At 41.7% G+C, this 22265-nt stretch overlaps 1 long non-coding RNA gene across 1 annotated transcript in view; it reads right to left on the bottom strand.

Annotated features, from left to right (window-relative positions):
• LOC143818555 (uncharacterized) overlaps window positions 1-3333 on the bottom strand; it is a 419173-nt gene extending 415840 nt beyond the window's left edge. The window contains exon 1 of the long non-coding RNA XR_013224604.1: window positions 3051-3333. This is a non-coding gene — a long non-coding RNA (uncharacterized LOC143818555). The remainder of the gene's footprint in view (window positions 1-3050) is intronic.
• Between the last annotated feature and the right edge of the window lie 18932 nt (window positions 3334-22265).

The raw sequence follows: 22265 nt of genomic DNA, 5'->3' as shown, positions 1-22265 counted from the left end.
ACAGCAGAGGAAAGACGGAAATGTGAAAGTAGCCTTAGCTGGATCTGCCTGTGATTATGTGACATTAGACTAGTGACTGGACTCGTCAATATAGGCAGGATCAGCCGACATTAGTCTAGGGTGTATGGGGGTCTTCAAGGGGTATGCCTATCCCAATATGTAGTATGTGTAATAATAATATTAGCAAATACCTTTAATTAGAAATGTAGTATAGTTTTTCTGTCTGTCTCTTTCCTCATGTGCAGACATTGCAGGACCTTAGGTATCCATGTTTATGACCACTAGCAACTAACTGTCACTATATCAGTGGTCGTAACCATGGATACATAAGGTCCTGCAATGCCTGCACATGAGGAAAGAGACATAGTGAATCAGAAAAACTATACTACATTTCTAATTGAAAGTATTTGCTAATATTATTACTACGTATTTGGATAGGATCTTGGATATGGAAATACACCTTTAACTCTAGTGTTACCCAATGCATGTCTTATGTTGTGGACATTTGTCACAAATCTGTCAAATCACAGAACATAGTGAATTGTATTAAAGGGAACCTTTCACATGAAAAAACCCATGGGTATACATGTGTACGAATATACCGGAAAACAACTGCTAATGTCTGCCTATGCTGCAGCTTTCCAGAGTAATTCTGCCATATAACACAACATCAGCGTTACAGATGGAACGACTGGTAAGTCGGCTCTTGGCTGACGCAGTCTGTGTCTTTTTCCTTGATCTTGTACATTTAGTCTGTGCCCCACAGATCACACACATCCTATTTTTAACTTTGAGGTTGCAGAATCAGCTCCCTGGAAGGTCACTAAAATTCCTCAGTGAAATATGCCAAATGGGATCAAGATGGAATAACATACTTCCGGTATTTTTCTTGGCTCTCAGAAGATTGTTTACAAGTCAAACATAAAAAATGACTTGGACATTTCTTCCCAAGAAAAAAGGAATAGCTATACAGAGTAAAATGACTAAAATAGGGAAATTTCCATGCATCTTATGAATGACTGGCCTTTGCAGTGCTTGGGTTGAAGGTTTATATATTTAATGTGTGGGAACATCATGTATCCCTAGTGATGTGTCTCATATATATATACAAACTGAGAAAAAAAAATCCAGAAAATCACATTGTCTGTTTTTTTAGCATTTTATTTGCATATTATGGTGGAAAATAAGTATTTGGTCAGAAACAAAATTTCATCTCAATACTTTGTAATATATCCTTTGTTGGCAATGACAGAGGTCAAACGTTTTCTGTAAGTCTTCACAAGGTTGCCACACACTGTTGTTGGTATGTTGGCCCATTCCTCCATGCAGATCTCCTCTAGAGCAGTGATGTTTTTGGCTTTTCGCTTGGCAACACGGACTTTCAACTCCCTCCAAAGGTTTTCTATAGGGTTGAGATCTGGAGACTGGCTAGGCCACTCCAGGACCTTGAAATGCTTCTTACGAAGCCACTCCTTCGTTGCCCTGGCGGTGTGCTTTGGATCATTGTCATGTTGAAAGACCCAGCCACGTTTCATCTTCAATGCCCTTGCTGATGTAAGGACGTTTGCACTCAAAATCTCACGATACATGGCCCCATTCATTCTTTCATGTACTCGGATCAGTCGTCCTGGCCCCTTTGCAGAGAAACAGCCCCAAAGCATGATGTTTCCACCACCATGCTTTACAGTAGGTATGGTGTTTGATGGATGCAACTCAGTATTCTTTTTCCTCCAAACACGACAAGTTGTGTTTCTACCAAACAGTTCCAGTTTGGTTTCATCAGACCATAGGACATTCTCCCAAAACTCCTCTGGATCATCCAAATGCTCTCTAGCAAACTTCAGACGGGCCCGGACATGTACTGGCTTAAGCAGTGGGACACGTCTGGCACTGCAGGATCTGAGTCCATGGTGGCGTAGTGTGTTACTTATGGTAGGCCTTGTTACATTGGTCCCAGCTCTCTGCAGTTCATTCACTAGGTCCCCCGCGTGGTTCTGGGATTTTTGCTCACCGTTCTTGTGATCATTCTGACCCCACGGGGTGGGATTTTGCGTGGAGCCCCAGATCGAGGGAGATTATCAGTGGTCTTGAATGTCTTCCATTTTCTAATTATTGCTCCCACTGTTGATTTCTTCACTCCAAGCTGGTTGGCTATTGCAGATTCAGTCTTCCCAGCCTGGTGCAGGGCTACAATTTTGTTTCTGGTGTCCTTTGACAGCTCTTTGGTCTTCACCATAGTGGAGTTTGGAGTCAGACTGTTTGAGGGTGTGCACAGGTGTCTTTTTATACTGATAACAAGTTTAAACAGGCGCCATTACTACAGGTAATGAGTGGAGGAAAGTGGAGACTCTTAAAGAAGAAGTTACAGGTCTGTGAGAGCCAGAAATCTTGATTGTTTGTTTCTGACCAAATACTTATTTTCCACCATAATATGCAAATAAAATGATAAAAAAACAGACAATGTGATTTTCTGGATTTTTTTTTTCTCAGTTTGTCTCCCATAGTTGAGGTCTACCTGTGATGTAAATTACAGACGCCTCTCATCTTTGTAAGTGGTGGAACTTGCACTATTGCTGACTGACTAAATACTTTTTTGCCCCACTGTATATATATATATATATATATATATATATATATATACATATATACTAGCTGAAGAGCCCGGCGTTGCCCGGGCATGGTAACAAACTGTGGTTAGTTATAGCAAATTATAATGACTATATTGCACATAAAAACATTTCACATCATATATTCAACACTACAGATTTGCAACACAAATTAACTAAATGATTACCCAAATATTGATAGTATTTTATTTTCAACTCATTCAAGAGCCTTTTGGTAAACAACATTTTTGGTTTTTCCTTCCGGTGCAAAGATGAACAGATTTCCCACATCATTCCATCAGCCAGAGCCGCCGGACTACTACCCCTAATATCCCACATCATCCCATAAGCCAGAGCCACCGGACTTCTACCCCTAATATCCAACATCATCCTGTCAGAGCTAACATTGTCAGGCTGGCGCTGTTACACCGATTAAAATGATACCTGGGTTGGAGAAATCCGTCTTGTGTTTCTTTTTTTAATCTGTATTTTCATTTTTAAGTTAATGATGCTTCATGCCAGACAAGAGAAGTTCCTGATTCTAGGTTCCCCTGCAGTCTGTGGCAGAGGGTGGTCTGTGTCGGCACGGTAATAAGTTGTGTATTTCCAGCTTTACAGAAGGACGATAACACCATAGAAATGATAAGAATAATAGGCCTCAGTTACCACAACTGTCTACAAGGAAAATTGTTGCTCATAGCAACCAATCACAGCTCAGCTTCTTTTAAACAGCTCTGGTGAAATGAAAGATGCTTAGTGATTGGTTGGGGCTAAGTGGAGTGGGCGTGGCTGATACACACACGTACACATTTACACTCATTTTTATATATATAGATAGGATAGACATAAAAGAATCAGGACGGCTTTATTTTTCCATTACTATTTCATATATATCTATCATATATCTAAAATGAGAGGCTGCACCGTGGCAGTAGAGTGGGTGCTAATCCCAGGACCTTCGCTCAGTCCCCTTCATAAATGTAGAAAAACATGACTGCACCCCACAAATTTCCAAAAAGCGTTGATGATATTTTATTCAGACCAACATGGAACCTTTATCAAACCTTTCTCTACCACATGCAGTATCTAATTCTTAATCCATCCATCCGTAAAAAATATAGTCAAACAGCACCAAAATATTATATTTTTGGGTGCAAGGCCTCTTTGGACGAAATCCCAAATGCTCCAATAATATAGGAAAAGAAAATGGAGGCAGCACTACAACAAGCTGGGCAAAAAATTGGACTTATTAGCCCAGATGTCAATGTATTGGTTTTATCACAAAACCTTTCTCAAGGAGGCACCTTGAGAAAGGTTCTGCGGTGGAACCGAAACATTGCAACATGGGCTAATAAGTCCAAGTTTTTTGCAGTGCGGCTTCATTTTCCTTCCCATCTGTCTGTCCGCCCTTCCATCCATCCGACCATCCTAGGTTGGGGTTGGAACTTTTTGTTTTACCCACTATTCAAACATTGGAGACAAGAATAATGTGAAAGTTGGGTTCCTCCATGCCCAATTTCTCATATTGCAATACCTCTGAAATGATGCAGCATTTTTCATATTTATGGGAAAGATGACTGGAGCCACCAAAGCCCAGCCGGCCGTACCTGCGTTCATTAGTCTACAAAAGTCTTTGTTATCTCCCTATAAGTATTATTGCTATTTTTTTGTAAGAAAATGTGTTCTGTACTGCAATCTAAAGACAAATGAACCTCCTTGCCGTCTGATACAGTTCTAAAACGCATTTATGCTTAGCATTGCTTCGCCTCTCACATCACTTTACCCGACACAATAGAAAAGCGCTTTCACGCAGATCCCTCCAGGCTGCGGATGACAAATATGACCTTGTGAGATATACACATACATGTACAGAGCTAAACCACAAGAGCGGACCCCCATTACACAATGCTCTGAGATGAATATTCACATGCTAATGAGCCGAAAGGGACATAAAAGATGTTATTAGATCATCACAGGAGATCTCCGTCAGACTTACAATACCATAAGGCTAGATTTGACATAAACGGTAGAATAAACATCTACGTAATATTCAGACCCACGTAGAACAACTACGTAAAGTGTGTTAGTAAAGGATCTCAATTTAAAAAAAAAAGGAAAATTAAGAGTTTGGACATACACCTAATACAGACTTTGCTAAATTCAGAGGTAGACCTACCATTGAGGCAACCAGTCCAATAGGTTAGGGGCTAAATGTCATCTTAAAATTAGTTTCTTAATATAAATTAGATAGCACATAAGGCATATAAGTTTTTAAATTTCATAGCTCTCAATTGCTGATTGAATATTTGACAGAAATAATTAGGTATGTTATGATGAGTTACAGGGATAGAGAGAGCACTAATACAGTATAGGGGTCTTCTACTGGCTGTATCTGCCCCAGAATAAAGTAATGAAAATATACTGCTCACAAAGAGAAAACTTCAAAGTACTGCAGTGCGCAGGCGCTGAGCCTCTCTGACCTTTCCCGGCACCAGCGCACTGCAGTACTTTGCTCTTCCCTCAACAGGACAGACAAAGTACACCTGCGCCGGAGCTGCAGCGTGAATACAAGAAGAGGACATCATCGTAAGAAGATGGGAGGCCACAGACCGGACCGCGACGCCATCGGACCTGACCGCAGAGGGACCGCCACTGGGTGGGTATAATCTAACCTCTTTTCCTCATCATTCTGGATACATTGGGGGCTTATCTACAGTATTACAGAATGCTGTAGATAAGCCCCTGATGCCGGTGGGCTTAGCTCACCTTCGATTTTGGGGGAGACAGGTTCCCTTTAAAGTGAAAACAGGAACGCTAAGAGAAAAAGCAAGACAACCCACAAACTGGGAATGGTGCAGGTGATTTCCACAGATACTCACTCTCTCCTTATCCTTCTTGATTGATTGTGCTCTAGTTTTGCATTTTGCTAGTCTTCTTGTCACTACTGGTAGCATGAGGTGGTAACTTAAGTGATTCAGGTAGGTACAGGTAGTCCATCTATCAAGGATGGCACATCCATACATACTAATGTAAGAAGGTTTGCCTTACCTCCCAACAAAATTTAAGAGCATGGAACAGACACCAGGACACAGACTATAATAAGAAGATAGGCAGGGATGTAGAAGAGCACAAACCATAAACAGGACTGTTATCTGCCCTGCTATACAAAGAGAAACAGTAGAAGCACTGCCAGAGCCTTTCAAAATGACCTCTAGTGGATGACTAGTTTTTATTACAGAAGCTGCATGAAAATTACAACCTTTATTACAAAAAGATGCCTCATTAAAATCTATATTTCCAAAAACCTCACTTCTGTGTTTTAAGCAGCCCCCAAATCTAAGAAACTTAATTGTCAGAAGCTCCTTATCCTCTCCAACAACAACAGGAACCTTCCCCTTCAAGCAGAAAAAATGCAAAATTTGTCCATTTATAATGACAACAGACAAGATAAAGATCTCCAGCTCACATCAGGACTACAAGATCCCAGATAGTTTCAGTCTCACCACTAATGCAGAGTGCTTTAAGGGAACCTGTCACCCCCAAAATCGATGGTGAGGTAAGCTCACCGTCATTAGAGGTTTATCTACAGCATTCTGTAATGCTGTAGATAAGCCGCCCATGTTACCTGAAAGAGGAGAAAAAGACGTTAGATTATACTCACCCAGAGGCGGTCTCTCTCCGATGGGTGTCTCTGGTCCGGTCCGGGGCCTCCTATCTTCATTCCATGACATCCTTTTCTGGTCTTCACGCTGCGGCTCCGGAGCAGGCGTACTTTGTCTGCCCTGTTGAGGGCAGAGCAAAGTACTGCAGTGCGCAGGCGCCGGAAAGGGGTCAGAGAGGCCCGGCGCCTGCGCACTGCAGTACTTTGCTCTGCCCTCAACAGGTCAGATAAAGTACGCCGGAGCCGTGGTGTGGAGACCAGAAGAGGACGTCATGGAATGAAGATGGGAGGCCCCGGACCGGACCTGAGACACCCATTTGACCGGACCGCAGCGGGACCGCCCCTGGGTGAGTATAATATAACCTGTTTTTCTCCTTTTTCAAGTAACATCAGGGGCTTATCTACAGCATTACAGAATGCTGTAGATAAGCCCCTGATGACGGTGAGCTTACTTCACCATCGATTTTGGGGGTGAGAGGTTCCCTTTAATTATCTGTACCAAATGTCCAGTTGGGGGTCTGTATTTGGGGGAGACAGGGCAAAAACATAGAACAAGGACGAATTCTCATCACCACACAATAAAAGAAAAAAAAAGAATAGATCTACCTGTGACAGAAGAAAGAAACCCCCAGAACACTAAGCAAAAGGGAACATGACTTTGAGAGGGGTGCACCTTTAACTCCTGCAGCTTTGTTTGTATAGTGGTGTAAACTTTAAACAAGAGTGATTCTGCTTTAAGAGGAAGGAGCACAGTATGTCTGGGCCTGGTGTGTTACCATGTGGAGGGTGGGGTGTATATAGATGGGGTAACGCTGTCAGATTACTTTCTCTTTCACTCACCAGAAGAACTGGAGGAAACATCACGCGCCCTCCTGCCCTGTCATAATCACTCTCCTACAACACTATATTTAACTATTACTTGTAAATGATGAATGCTTTATTGTATTTGTTGAATTTGCCATTGTATATCTTGTAACATGTCCAATGTTATCATGGCTATAAAGAGTTACGATTAGCATTAACCTTCTAAAGGTACCTTCACACTGAGCAACTTTACAACGAGAACGACAACGATCCGTGATGTTGCAGTGACGTTGTAGCGTCCTGGATAGCGATCTCGTTGTGTTTGACACGCAGCAGCGATCTGGATCCCGCTGTGATATCGCTGGTCGGAGCTAGAAGTCCAGAACTTTATTTCGTTGCTGATCACCCGCTGTCATTGCTGGATCGGTGTGTGTGACGCCGATCCAGCGATGTGTTCACTTGTAACCAGGATAAATATCGGGTTACTAAGCGCAGGGCCGCGCTTAGTAACCCGATATTTACCCTGGTTACCATTGTAAAAGTAAAAAAAAACAAACACTACATACTCACCTTCTGATGTCTGTCACGTCCCCCGGCGTCCATGCGCTGCTCTCGAGACCTTTCCCTGCACTGATTGTCAGCGCCGGCCGTAAAGCAGAGCACAGCGGTGACATCACCGCTGTTATTGCCGGCGCCGCTGACACATTCAGTGCAGGGAAAGCTTTCTGCAGCAGCGCGTGGACGCCGGGGGATGTGACAGACATCAGAAGGTGAGTATGTAGTGTTTTTTTTTTACTTTTACAATGGTAACCAGGGTAAATATCAGGTTACTGAGCGCAGCCCTGCACTTAGTAACCCGATGTTTACCCTGGTTACCCGGGTGCTGCAGGGGGACTTCGGCATCGTTGAAGACAGTTTCAACGATGCCGAAGTCGTTCCCCTGATCGTTGGTCGCTGGAGAGAGCTGTCTGTGTAACAGCTCCTCAGCGACCACACAATGACTTACCAACGATCACAATCGCTGGTCGTGATCGTTGGTAAGTCGCTAAGTGTAACGGTACCTTAAGCCGAAGGGAAGGGTAATTGTTTAGCCATGGTTCCCTAGAAGTTTCCTACACAGGGTTTTTTTTCCCTTTCCTGAGCACTGTAGGATGACTCTTTGTGAGTCGGATGTTTGCCAAGTTTAGTTCCCTTAATGCTTTTGCAGGGGCATCTACTTTATAAGTCTACAGAAGTTAAATAGGTGTTTAATTAAAAAAAAAAAAATAAAAAACCCAAAAATTTAAAATTGCTAAAAAGTGTCATTTGTGGCTTGGAATTTATAACCCGTCAAAGCTTTGCAGTTTAGGAGTCAGGAAGTTGCAGACAAGTTAAGGTGGACTCATTTTATCTAACAGAGGATGTAAAACCTCATGGTGGTGAACAACCTCGGCTTTGGTCGCCAGCCTGAAAATTGACGTAATGGTAATGTCAATCTGGGGCGGGCACAGAGGTTAAGCACAGGAGTGAGGATAATAGGGTCATTGGTGCCATGAAAGTTTACTGGCTCTGCTTAAATGGCTCCCAGTGCGTGCCGCCCCTTTATGTCTGTCCTGGTGCTGTATGTCAGACAGCTGGGGATATCACCATACTTTTGAATCCCAATGTAGAACTTTATCTGACTTCTACTGTGATTCTTTTAATCCTGAGATTTAAATAAAGCTGTGGCCATTTTGACAACCAAAATAATGTGTTTTGTGTATTTATTCCAGTGTCTAGGTTTACTATAGTTATACAGTGACATGTAAAAGTTTGGGCACCCCTGGTCAAAATTACTCTAAAAAGGATAACGTTTAAGATCACACATTTATTTTGTGTTTTAGGCAAAAAAAGGACATATATTGTAATTTCTTACATTTTTAAATTTTTAAAAAGGAATAGGGGAAGATGCAAAAGTTTTGACACCCTTGGAGATTTGTGTGCTCAGATAACTTTGACTAAGGTTCCAGACCTTAATTAGCCTGTTAGGGATTTAGCTTGTTCACTATCATCTTTAGGAAAGGCCAGGTGATGCAAATTTCCCAGCTTTATAAAAATTCAGCCTCCTCTAATCTTGTGCGAAAAAACAGCAGCCATGGTTTCTTGTAAGCAGCTGCCTAGAGTTCAGAAAAAGAAAATCATGAGGAAGCAGGAGGCTACAAGAAGATGGGAAAGCGTTTTCAATTTGCCCTTTCCTCAGTTCGAAATGTAATTAAGAAATGGCAGTTATCAGGACCACTGGAGGTCAAGATAAGGTGTGGGAGACCAAGCAAAATTCAGTGAGAGCTGCTTCTAGGATTGCTAGAGAGGCAAATCAGAACCTCTGCTTGACTGCAAAATACCTTAAGAAAGATTTAGCAAACTCTGGAGGTGTGGTACATTGTTCTACTGTTCACTTGCACAAATATGGCCTTCATTTAAAAGTCATCAGAAGAAAGCCTCTCCTGTGCCCTAACTTAAACATTCAGCTTCAGAAATTTGAAAAAGAACACCTAAACAAGCCTAATGCATTTTGGAAACAGGTTCTGTTCCGCTAGGCAGCCACGATTTTATTGTCTGTCCATGTCAATATGAAAAATTTGGTGAAAGGTCCTCTTTAAAAAAGGCCTCTGTATTCTGATCCCTCAGTGAGATGACAGTCCATCCTGCCTTGAGAAAGATGGATTTGAAAGATTTACGCAGTGGATGATGAGTTCATGAGGCAGGGAAGAGAAGAAGTGGCTGATAAGTGGAGAAAGAAGCATTTCCCTGATAAGATATAATACAAAGTTTCTTAGGCCATGTGCACACGTTCAGTATTTTTCGCGTTTTTTTCGCGATTTTTCGCTATAAAAACGTGATAAAAACGCGAAAAAAACGCTTACATATGCCTCCCATTATTTTCAGAGTATTCCGCATTTTTTGTGCAAATGTAGCCTTTTTTTCCGCGAAAAAATCGCATCGCGGAAAAAAAAGCAACATGTTCATTAAAATGCGGAATTGCAGGGGATTCCGCACACCTAGGGGTCCATTGATCTGCTTACTTCCCGCACGGGGCTGTGCACACCATGCGGGAAGTAAGCAGATTATGTGCGGTTGGTACCCAGGGTGGAGGAGAGGAGACTCTCCTCCACGGACTGGGCACCATATAATTGGTAAAAAAATAAGAATTAAAATAAAAAATAGTCATATACTCACCCTCTGATGGCCCCGGAGTGTTCCCGCCTCTGTGCTGCACGCTGGTTTCGGTTCCTGTAGCTGGTGTGCGGTGAAGGACCTTGCCGAATGACGTCACTGTCCTGTGATTGGTCGAGACCGCTCACGTGACCGTGACGTCATGGAAGGCCCTGCGCGCACACACCATCTATACGGAACGGACGCCGGTGAGGAGATCTGATGTCTGCGGGTGAGTATAAGCATTTTTTTTTATTTTTTTTATTATTTTTAAACGTTCTATCTTTTACTATAGATGCTGCAAAAGCAGCATCTATAGTAACAAGTTGGTCACACTTGTCAAACGCTATGTTTGACAAGTGTGACCAACTTGTCAGTCAGTTTTCCAAGCGATGCTACAGATCGCTTGGAAAACTAAAGCATTCTGCAAGCTAATTACGCTTGCAGAATGCTAAAAAAACGCAAAAAAAACGGGAAAAAAACGCAAAAAAAAAAATGCGGATTTCTTGCAGAAAATTTCCGGTTAATTTCTGCAAGAAATCCGCAACGTGTGCACATACCCTTATATTTGGTTTTGTACAGTTTGCTGAAATGACAGTGAACCCCTAAGGCTATGTGCACACGTTCAGGAATTCTTGCAGAAAATTCCTGAGGAAAACCTGAAATTTTCTGCAAGAAATCTGCTAGAAAACCGCATGCGTTTTTTGCGCGTTTTTACCGCGTTTTTGACGCGGTTTTGGTGCGTTTTTGATGCGTTTGTTTTCCGGACATTTCCCAATGCATTTTAAGTGGGAAATCCGCAAAAAACCCGCAAAATTAATGAACATGCTGCGTTTTTTACCGCGGAAAAAAACGCATCTTGTGTACAAAAAGTGCAGAATTCATTAAAAATGATAGGATGCATAATATAAGCAGATTATTTGCGGTTTTATAGCATTTTTATAGGGAAAAAACGTGAAAAAAACGCGAATAATCTGCAACGTGTGAACACAGCCTAAGTATTTAGAGGTACACAGGAGATTTATACATTTAGTATCTGAGAAATCTGTTGGCAAGAAAAAATATTTTAAAGATTGTCCATATTTCTCGAATACAATGATGTCACTTTCCATAACATTCCAGCTGACAAATTTGATTGCCCACAGTAATAAAAGGGGAAAGCATGATCCATTTGGCAGGTATTCAGCCCCAAATATTTTCCAGGACTGCTCATAAATTTCAGTCATAAAATAAGGTGTAAAAATACATTTTATTTGACATTTATAACGATGATGAGCAGAGAATATATGGAGGAGCCTGGAAGCATGACCTATGGAACGGAATTAAAACTTCTGCTATTAAAAGGTCTATTTTTGCCAAAAGCATTTAATGTTTTCTGAGACTTTAACCACTTCCCAATATCTATCATACATGTGCAACGCATGTCAGGTGCAAGTGCAGCTGTTTAGACCTTAATTGGGTTATCCAGGCTTTTCCGAAAGTCTGCAGTCACTCTATATGACTGCATACTTGTGAATCCTCACAGCGTGAATTCTCCAGTGTTGGCAGTGAGACCGAGCGCTCGTGTGACTGTAAGTATGAAATATCAAACTCCCCGCAACATTCCGACTAGACATGCACAGCCTTGCTCCATACAAGTGAACTGAGCGAAGCAGATACAGTCTAGTCCAGGGGTCTCAAACTCAGTTGGGGATATGGGCCACATATAGCAAAAAATTTAATTTGGGGGGCCGCATTCTTTGAAGGACAAGTGACATTTTTAGTCATAACATTTTTGCCGTGTTTATTTTATTTTTTTATAGCTTGGTTATGGATATGGTGATAACAAATGTGCACTCATAATGAAGTTATGTCCCCATCCAGGTCCCCATATTGTAGTTATGTCCCCATATTGTTGTCAGTTCCCCATGTCCAGATCCTCATATTGTAGTTATGTATCCATATTGTAATTATGGCCCCATGCAGGTCCTCATATTGTAGTTATGTCCCCATATCCATGTCCCCATCTATGTCCTCATATTGTAGACATGTCTCCATCCAGGTCCCAATATTGTAGTTATGTCCCCATTCAGGTCCCCATATTGTAGACATGTCCCCATATTGTAGATATGTTCCCATCCAGGTCTCCATATTGTAGATATGTCCCAATCCAGATCCCCATATTGTAGTTATGTCACCATCCAGATCCCAATATTCTAGTTATGTCCCCGTCCAGGTCCCAATATTGTAGTTATGTCCCCATCCAGGTCCCCATATTGTAGATATGTCCCCATCCAGGTCCTCATAATGTAGATATGTCCCCATCCAGGTCCCCATATTGTAGATATGTCCCCATTCAGGTCCTCATATTGTAGTTATGTCCCCATATCCATGTCTCCATGTCCCCATATCCAGGTCCCCATATTGCGCTACGTTCCCATCCAGGTTCCTGTATTGTAGATATGTCCCCATCCAGGTCCTCATATTGTAGATATATCCCGATCCAGGTCCCCATATTGTAGATATGTCCTCATCCAGGTCCTCATATTGTAGATATGTCCTCATCCAGGTCCCCATATTGTAGATATGTCCTCATCCAGGTCCTCATATTGTAGTTATGTCCCCATATCCATGTCACCATATCCGGGTCCCCATATTGTAGTTATGTCCCTATCCAGGTCCCCATATTGCGCTATGCCCCCATCCATGTCCCCATATTTTAGATATTTCCCCTATTGTACCGTTCTTCATATACACATAAAAGAGAAAAAAAAGAAAGATTCTCACCTGTCCTCTGTTCCCTTGGCGTCCTTACTGTACATGTGGCTGCAGGTACTGTAGACCCCCTTGACGATCACGGTACGATACAGGAGCCGCCACTGGCAGCACTTTATTTCAGCTGAATGTATTGCCGTGCAGAGACTCTCTGCACAGTAATACCTATGCCAGCCACCAGCCAATCAGAGGCCAGCATCTGATATCTGCATGATGGCGCTTGACAGTGATATCATATGCTGCTGCGCCAGCATGCCTACGTCATCCGCTGGCCTCTGGTTAGTTGGCGGCTGGCATAGGTATTGCTGTATAGAGAGTCTCTGCTCGGCAGTACATTTCAATTGAATGTGCGTCTAAGGACGCACATTCAGCTGAAATAAAACGCTGCCAACGTCGGCCCCCTTGACTGGGCAGGGATCATCAAGGGGTCTAGAGTGCCTGCGAGCTACATGAAGCAGCCTGAGGGACTGTATGTGGCCCGCGGGCAGCATGTTTGAGACCCCAGGTCTAGTCGTAATGTGGCCAGAAGTATGCATATTGCATACTTGCTTAAATGACTGCTTGATCTCGCTGCCAGCACTGGAGAGTCCTCACAACATGCAATGCACACAATATGAGGAATCACAAATCTGCGGTCACATAAAGTGATTGTAGATTTTTGTGAGAAACCTGGACAACCCCTTTAAATGCCATTGTCAATCTCTGACTGCAGCATTGAAAGGCAGACAATCCCAGAGGTGCACCGTTTCAGATGTTCCCCCATGAGTCGATCAATGAACGCCCTCTTTACTGCCATATTGGCACTCTTGGGAAACCCAGCCAGTGGCTCGGCTTCATAGTAGATTGAGATTTTAGCTATACTGTGGCATTGCAGAATGTAGAACAAGTATTCAGACAACTGCTGGTTCAAGTCCCCTAAGGGTATGTGCAGACAGAGCTTTTTGAGGAGTTTTTGGAGAGGTCCACTCCAAAAGTCGCCTGAAAAAGGTCTCACAAAACACTTGGAAGACTCTGCCTATTCATCACACGAAATAGCGACTTTAGTATTCATACATTCAGGCTATTGAGCGTTTTTATTAGCTTCAGGTTTTCAAAAACAAGCGTTTAAGAGATGTGAGCTGACCATTTTTCAGACGTTTTTGGCTTGGAAGCTTCTCCGTACTTTACAGTAAATGTGAGTGGGAAAGCTACAAAAACACCACAAAGATACCTTGGTATTTAATTCATTGCTTAATAGACTGAAAAAATAGTTAGTAAATCTCCCACAGAAAAAGAGAAAAAAACTCAAAACACAGAAAACGGCTCATGAAAACATTAGCAAAACACATAACGAAATGACAACAAATCAGTAACAAAAAACACTGCAGGACAAAAAAGAAAACACCTCCAAAATGCCACAGGGAGAGAGCATTTCCTTAAGTGGTTTCTATTTGAAAAACTAACCTAAGAAAACTGTAAAAAAAGTTTTTAAAAATTAAAGAAACATAAATGTAAATCCACCTCCATTTTTGCCCTTTAAACATAAAGACATTAAAAAAAAACAAATGTAAATGCAAAACTGTTTAAATGATATACTGTAAAAATAAACCTACAAAAGCTGAATTCCCAGAATTTCTGTTTTTTCTCACCGCACTTACCCTAAAAATGCAATAAAAAGTAATCAAAACATTGTATATACCCCAAAGCATCACTACTGTAAAAACTATAGTTCACTGTGAAAAACACAAGCCCTCACAAAGCTTTGTTGATGGAAAAAAAAATAATTATAAGTCCTAGATAATGGAAATACAATCCATTTTTTTCACAAATTTCTGAATTTTAGAACATTTTGGTAGCACCATTATTATACTGACCTGAAGAATCATGTTGCTACGTCATTTTTTCCGCACACTGAACGCCATAAAATAATAACAAAGAATTGTAAAATGAATGGTGTCATTCAAAACTACACCAAAGGGGTGAAATCGTTGATGTAAGTGCTGCACATGAAGCACAAGTAGAAATCCACCACTCAACCATTTTTTAACAATTTTTTTATATAAGTATTATAGTACGATAACATCTTAATAAGGAAAAACTTCAGTCCAACTGAGCAGGCGACTTAATGAAAGTCATAAATTAAGTAGATTTCAATAAAAATTCATAACAATCAAATCCGTAGAAACCGCTTTACATCTTCTGGCTGAGAAGTCGGTCAGAGCTCTGCCAGATTGTTCAGGGGGTCATCATTAGAGCTAGAAATAGCAGCACCAGAAATAACATGTGCACATAATTTTGGACTATTGTGCACAGGATCTGCTGTTCTTGCTTTGTTGTTATTTTCATTTTTAGAACAAAAAAAGTTTGGAAAATTCCTCCACAAATGAATTTAGGGCATCTTAATAGAGAGTAGAAATAATAAAAAACTATCATATAATAATAAAGGCCCATCATGTAAATCACACAATGTTTTCTATAAAAAATATATTACATTTTATAATGACAGATCCCTTTACAATTTCTGAAACGGATTGTAAAACATTGCAGACTCGACTCTGTCCATGCACAGGATTCCCCAACTCTCAATACATTGGACCATTTTTACTTGTTATTAATGTTGACCGGGCACTTGGGATGAGGGGCCCGTCCGACACCAGCGCAAGCTACAACTGGATACTGAAGTGTGACCCTTGGAGTCCATGCAATTCACACTACCGGCCAATTAGAGGCCAGCAGCTGGCATCATCTTGCACATGACTGGGGGTGCATGGCAGTGACGTCATGCATTCTTGTTGCTTGCACGCTGAAGTCACCCGCCTGCTTCAAAAAAGAACGTTGCACTGCGGGGGAGAGGAGGGAAGGTGAGTAAAATTGTTTATTCTTTTCTATGCATTGACAGAGGCATAACGGGGGACATTTATTAGGATGAGGCCCAGGATAAGGGACATATACTATATACCAAGATGTGCCCATGATAAAGGACATATATAACAGGATGGAGGATATATTTACCAGGACGGGGCACTGGATAAGGGACAAATATTACCAGGATGGTGGATTTATAAAGGACATATATAACAGGATGGAGGAAATATTTACCAGGATGGGGCACTGGATAAGGGACAAATATACCAGGATGGCGGATTTATAAATGACATACTGTATGTAACATGATGGGGGATATATACAGTGGGTTTGGAAAGTATTCAGACCCCTTCATTGCAGCCATTTGGTAAATTCAAAAAAGTTCATTTTTTTCTCATTAATGTACACTGCACCCCATCTTGACTGAAAAAAACAAAAATGTTGACATTTTTGCAAATTTATTAAAAAAGAAAAACTGAAATATCAGATGGTCATAAGTATTCAGACCCTTTGGTCAGTATTGAGTAGAAGCACCTTTTGAGCTAGTACAGCCATGAGTCTTCTTGGGAATGATGCAAAAAGTTTTTCACACCTGGATTTGGGGATCCTCTGCCATTCTTCCTTGCAGATCCTCTCCAGTTCCGTCAGGTTGGATGGTGAAAGTTGGTGGACTGCCACAGGATGTCGACTCACACTGCGCAACCACCGCACACACAATGGTGGCAGTGACATGGAATTTTAAAAAGGAGGCAGGTCACTGAATAATCAGTGACCTGTATAAGAAGCAGAGGAGGCTGGTAGGGTGGGGGGTGGAGAACCAGAAGAAAACCCTGCCCCCATGTCCCACCCCGAAGGACACAAGACATCATTTTATGATAACTTCACAAGGTGAATATTCCTCAGACAAGGCGGATCCCTTTACATCAGGAATCATATTAATCAGCATCACAGTGCCATTATGGCCATGCCTTTAGTTTATAGGGCTAAATCCTGCTAACAGGATATCTTTAATGCTCCAAGATAAAAACCAAACCATATCCACAATTTTAAAACAGGACCCACTGAATGTTTTCTATTGGCCTTCCGTTTTTGTGAATCTGAGTGGTCGCAATATTCTTCTGAACCTCCGTCCAGACATTCCCAAGTCTTTGTACAGGGACCTCCACCCCAGGACATTCAGAACTACCCTAGAAAATTCTCCAAAATGGGGATGAAAACCATAATTACAAGTCAATCCCAAGTTTACTACAAAAAGCTCTCCAGAATTTAGAGACAAATTGTACTTTCCTATCAGACACAATGTTAAGAGGGATCCCATGTAGCCTTACAATATGAGAAATAAACAACCTGGAGAGTGTCTCTGCATTAGGTAATCCTGACAAAGGAACAAAATCAGCTTGTTTGCTGAATCGGTCAACTACCAGCCAGATAGCAGTTTTCCCACCAGACAGAGGCAAATCAGTGATGAAATCCATGGACATATGAGTCCTTGGTCTTTCTGGAATTGTCAAGGGAGCCAATTACCCGCCTGGCTATGACTGACTTTAGCGCGTGCGCAGATTTCACAAACCGATACAAAATCTTTAATATCATTATTAGTGATGAGCGAATGTGCTCGTTACTCGGGTTTTCCGAGCATGCTCGGGTGTTCTCCGAGTATTTCAGCGTGCTCGGAGATTATGTTTGAGTCGCTGCAGCTGCATGATTTGCGGCTGCTAGACAGTCTGAATACATGTGGGGATTCCCTAACAAACAGGCAACCCTCACATGTATTCAAGCTGTCTAGCAGCCGCAAGTCATGCAGCTGCAGCTACTCAAACATAATCTCCAAGCACGCCCAAAATACTCAGAGACCACCCGAGCATGCTCGGAAAACCCCAGTAATGAGCACACTCTCTCATCACTAATCATGCATGGACGGCCACCAAAAAAGTCTAGTAATGGCTTTCTGTGTAGCAGTAACCCAATGATGACCACTCAAGACGGAATCATGAAATTCCTGTAACACATGAAGTCTTAGGTACACAGACACAAATAATTTGGACACTGGAGTAGCGGAAGGAGCCAATAACTGGACTTTACAGATCTTCTCTTCTAATTTGGAGGTTACCATGGAAACCACAATACCCTGAGGAATAATGGAGGATGGAGGTTATGGAGGAGAAACTGAATCGAGACTACAAGATAATGCATCAGTTTTCACATTCTTGGGCCCTGGCCTGAAATGTAATGGAAAAATTAAACCGAGAGAAAAACAAGACTATCTGGCCAGTCTAAGAGTTAACTGTTTAGATGATTACTTCTACAAAATGGGAGAAATAGAACTAAGTAACAGCATGTGTGAAAAAGACTTGGGTATATTACTAGATCACAGACTGGACATGAGTCAACAGTGTGATGCAGCAGCAAAAAAGGCAAACACAGTTCTGGAATGTATTAAGAGAAGCATGGGGCCTAGATGATGCGAAGTAATTATCCCTCTCTACTCCTACTTGGCCAGACCTCATCTGGAATACTGTATCCAGTTCTGGGCACCACATTTTGAAAAAGACATCGAAAAAGTTGAGAAAATCCAGAGAAGAGCTACCAGGTTGGTGAGCAGACTGCAAACTTTGTCCTATGAGGAACGGTTAAAGGTCTGGGAAAGTTTAGCATGCAAAAAAGAAGGCTAAGAGGAAACTTAATAGCTGTAAAAAAAACTTTTTTCCAATGAAGGTGATCAATGAGTGGAACAAGCTGCCAGCGGTGGTGAGTTCTCAATCAATAGAAGTTTCCAAGCAGAGGCTGGATAAACATCTGTCAGAGAAGATTTAGTGAATCCTGCATTAAGCAGGGGGTTGGACACGATGACCCTGGAGGTCCCTTCCAACTCTAACCTTCTATAATTATATGATTCTATGATTTTATGAACTCCACTGATAGAGTTCAGGTGCTTGGTCATTCAATAATATGGTCCACAGGTTACTCACGTTTGATTTGAGATCTTGTCTACTTCACTAGGCTGAGCTCCAGTCAGGTGTCTATCGTTTCCTCAGATTCTCCTGGCTTTAATGCTACAAACAGCATTAATTTCAAGCTCATTCCAGCCTATTAAAAGTAGTTCACACCAACCTGTCAGAATGTTATTATTTACCATTGCCTTGCTGGAAGACACCAGATTACATATACTTCTCTTACATTGATGTTATTAACCATTGCCATGCTGGAAGATACCAGACTGCATTTATTTATTTATTACTCCTGTTTTTAACCATTGCCCTTCTGGAAGATACCAGATTTCATTTCTTTGATTAGCTGGCTTTATCTGTGCTACCTGCTTTGCTTCTGTGCCTTCTGTACTGCATGTGTTGCTGTCTTCATATTAGCTAATACATCTTTCATCCTTTAATGCACCAATGCCTCCAGTCGCGCTGCTCGCCATAACCTAAGGCTTCAAGAATCCACCTCTCCAGGTGAACCCCAACAAAATTACACTCAATAGTGGCACAAACTACTAATGTCTCTATATAACTTTATTTAATGCAATAAAGCTTAGTTGTATTGCAGCTATTCAGACCCTCAATAACATTTTATTTTATTCTTGTGTTTAGTGAAAGTTGTGCGTGTGTGGGCACAATAAGTACTGGTTCACTGGTTCTCCCTACAGAGACCAGCAGAGTATGGAGTCTTACAGGAAATGCTCTATGGGAGAAAAGTATGCAAAGTAGCACACCCGCAGAACAAAATAAACTATCTCACAGGTAGGAGCGGTAGCATCGCTATATGTTAATGTTTGATCTGCGCTGTGAGAGAGCCATCTTCTGCCAGTGTCTGTATCTGCTATTATTCCAGCATAATGCAATAGTGAAAGAGATAATCCACAAAAGAGAATAAAGGATGACACCTACTGGACAACATGTGAAATACACTATAATAAAAAAAACTAACCTTGGCCCTAAATATTTATTCCGTGATATAATCATTGCCATCATGCATTTTGTTATAAAGTTTGGAATTGAATTTATATTTTCATTATAGTGAAAAAAAGCATCAATCTTATGTCATGATGCATAACGTAGTTAAGCATAAAAGTAAACTATATTAGAGAATTCATTATATTACGATTCACTAATATAAATAATTCATTTTGGAATTTCCATCTCTTGAAGCAGCAATGACCTAATATTTAAATGCAGGACTGCTGACAACTTACAATTGTGCTTTTTTGCCAGGCTGATCTACCATGGGGATGTGACTGCATGATAAACAGCCAACAGGACTGGCATGGAAGCAGAAAGGAATGTCATTTCCAACATTATCCTGTTGCTTTCAGAAAATGGGAATATGGCTAAGTAGTTTAAAGTAATAAAAACGACAGAAATAGTAAGTAACTCAAAATGGTAGTGTCCCCTTAAAAATAATCTGGGTGGAATGGTGGAAGAAAATGAGGGAAGGGCCAGTCTGCTAAATGCCTTTTTCTACACAGTATTTACAGAAGAAAATCCCATGACAGGTGGCACTAAAGGAGACAAATCCCCAGCCCGGATGGCATACCCCCCCGAATACTGCAGGAATTAAGTGCAGTGATAGAGTTATTTCTAATGTTCATGGGTTCCATAGTAACTGGGTCTAAACCACAGGACTGTCACATAGGAAATGCGGTGCCATTATTCAAACAGGAAACAAAATCTGAGCCTTGAAATACGCCAGTAAGTTTAACCTCTACTGTAGTAAAATCTTTAAGGGTTTCCTAAGAGATGCTATCCTGGAGTTTCTCAATAAGAATAACTTCATGACCAGGGTTGGACTGGCCCACCAGAGAACTGGAGAATGCTCAGGTGGGCCCTGCCTTCTCCTTCAGGAGAGTTTATAGTATAAACCTTGCAGCTGCTATGGGGCTCTTGAGTGGGGGAGAACGTGCCTCCACCATCTGGATTTCAACAATATCTGAGCAATCATGTGGTTACCAATCGAATGAGCAATCAGAGCCAAATCCTAACAGTGTGTATCTTATGGCTATACCACTTGATAACAATTAGTCTAGGTCTGAAAAGCCACTTTAATGAGAAAGCATGGGTTTTGTATACATGAATGGTGGTCCCTCATAATGAAGTCCTCTGGTGGGTGTCAGTCTGACACTGCTGATGACCTAGAATCAACATGGTTTAATGAGGGTTAGGTTCTGTCAAACTAATCTGATCAGCTTCTGTGAGGAGTTCAATTCCAGAATAGACCAGTATAAGGCTGTGGCTGTCCTCTAGCTGGACTTTTCAATGGCAGTTGATACAGTGTCACATAGAATAGTACATAAAATGAGAACAATGGGGCTAGGAGAAAATATGTGTAACTGGGTTAAACAAAGGGTGGTTATTAGAGACGGGTGACCCCAAACAGTAAAGTTCGGGGGCTGTACTGAACACCTACTGTTCAGGCATGGACCCCGAACAAGAACTTCACCAGGAAGTCCATGTTCAGGTTTGGCACCCAGAACAGCACACTGTCATGTGGTGTAGGCTGATGGGAGTATTAGTCCCATCAGCCGATGCCAGTGACTGGCGGTAAACTTTTTACCTCTGGTCAAAGCTGCAGGAACTGCAGCTCTCTGGCCGGCGGTGATAATTTTCCCACCAATATGAGGCAGTGTTTGCCACGCTGTCATGCACAGGATGTTCGGGCCCCCCATTCAAGTGAATGAGGTCCGTGTTTGGGTTCAGGAACTATTCTTGTAACTGAACCACATTTTTTCAACTGTTCGGACGAATCCGCCGGACCCGAACATCCAGGGTTCTGCCCATCACTAGTGGTTATTAATGGAATACACTCAAATTGCATCATAGTTAACAGTGAGTTACCACAGGGGTCAGTATTGGGCCCTCTTCTTTTCAAAATATTTATTGATGACCTTGTTGACGACATAGTAAAATTTCAATATTTGCAGACTATACTAAATTCTAGTATATCAGCAAGAATTCAGACTGAGCAGTCTGCTACAGACTTTACTGACCACTATTCAAATAACCAATCCAGCATAGTCAACTACTATTAAAACATAACTTTTACTCATTTATAATTAAAACTTGGTACCAGACAACAAACAATACCATATATATAAAGTGCTCATAAATACCAGTGCACATAAAAAAGGTTTGGTCTCACCCAATTGCTGAGTCCTTTTTCCTGGGGTCAGGCTTGAGTTTTTTTGGACCCAATTGAGAGCATTTCAGGGGGAGAATATTGGGATCTTACTTCCCTGTCGTGCCCAATGTAAGAGACTCCCGCCCTGACAAGGGCAGTACCCGAGTGTGGAGCTGCCTTTAAGTACACATGGAACATATGGCCTCCCTGGATGTAGTGTATATCTACACTACATCCAGGGAGGCCATATGTTCCATGGGTCATATGGTCCAACCCCCTGCTCAAAGCAAGATCCACTAAATCATCCCTCT

This window comes from Ranitomeya variabilis, chromosome 3 (genome assembly GCF_051348905.1).
Source record: "Ranitomeya variabilis isolate aRanVar5 chromosome 3, aRanVar5.hap1, whole genome shotgun sequence".
Lineage (NCBI taxonomy): Eukaryota > Metazoa > Chordata > Amphibia > Anura > Dendrobatidae > Ranitomeya > Ranitomeya variabilis.
The sequence above is the reverse complement of the archived record's forward strand: the minus strand, read 5'-3'. Positions and strand labels throughout refer to the sequence as shown.